We start from the raw sequence: 1,268 nt of genomic DNA on the forward strand, positions 1-1,268 counted from the left end.
CCCCCCACATCAGAACCAGTTTATTGCGACCACAACACGGATGAACATGTCTATAGAGGCCATCACACAACAGAACCTGTCTATAACGACCCGCACATAACAGAACCTGTCTATAGTGACCCCACACACGACAGAACCTGTCTGGAGGGACCACTTAGGGTCCATGTCATCAGTCTTTTCAGACCCCACGGGGCGCTGCTACTGACTGAAGTTGTCTTTAGGCCATTCCCAAAGAAGAGACATTAACATAATGCACAATAGAATTGTTAATGGGCTGATTCATCAATCTCATGCTTATAACTGTGCCTGAACTGCAACACGGAACTGCCTGCAGCTTTTACTGTCCTTACCCTTACTATCGTCATTTTTCCTCTACTTCTTTTGTACGTTTGTCACTCTCTTGTGAACTGCTATTTCCGGGGTGCCTTGATGGTCGAAGCAGACTTTGTGCTGTTGAAGCTAGAGAGGTGAGCAGAGTAAGCCCGATTCCCTATAAAAACTTCTAGGTTGACATCCACCCCTTGGCGCTCATAATATGACCTTATGCAGCTGCGAGCGCCGTAACATCTCTACTAAAAATACAGGCTCTTCAGACAGCACCCACGTGCAGCTCTCAGTCCATGTCGGAACACATTTCACTTTTTGTCTACGGCGTTTTCTGAAGGACAAAATCTCAGGTGAAAGATTCCAAACCTTTGAGGCAATCAGAACTCGAATCCTGGGGCTTGTAAGGGCTTTTAGAACCGCAGCAGAGAGAGAGAGAGAGAGAGAGAGAGAGAGAGAGAGAGTCTAGAGAGAGAGAGGGAGAGAGAGGGGGTAGAGAGAGGGAAAGAGAGAGAGAGAGAGGGAGAGAGAGAGATTGAGAGAGACAGAGAGAGAGACAGAGAGAGAGACAGGGAGAGATAGAGAAAGACACAGAGAGAGACACAGAGAGAGAGTGAGAGAGAGAGAGAACAGGGAGAGAGAGACAGGGAGGGAGAGAGAGAGAGCGAAACAAACAGACAGACAGACAGACAGACAGACAGACAGACAGACAGACAGACAGACAGACAGACAAAGAGCGCTACACAACACTTTTTAAAGAAAACACATTTATACATAGCCCGTGACGGAGGCCATGGAAAGCTTATTTTTGTAAAGCTAACCGAAAACTGTCTGTCTGTCTGTCTGTCTGTCTGTCTGTCTGTCTGTCTGTCTGTCTGTTTGTTTCGCTCTCTCTCTCTCCCTCCCTGTCTCTCTCTCCCTGTTCTCTCTCTCTCTCACTCTCT

General features: G+C 47.5%; 1 long non-coding RNA gene across 1 annotated transcript in view; it reads right to left on the reverse strand.

Moving 5' to 3' along the window:
* LOC101849300 overlaps positions 1–1,268 on the reverse strand; it is a 42,904-nt gene that overhangs the window by 25,945 nt on the left and 15,691 nt on the right. The window lies entirely within an intron of this gene.

This window comes from Aplysia californica, unplaced genomic scaffold (genome assembly GCF_000002075.1).
Source record: "Aplysia californica isolate F4 #8 unplaced genomic scaffold, AplCal3.0 scaffold00284, whole genome shotgun sequence".
In the NCBI taxonomy this organism is placed as follows: Eukaryota; Metazoa; Mollusca; class Gastropoda; order Aplysiida; family Aplysiidae; genus Aplysia; species Aplysia californica.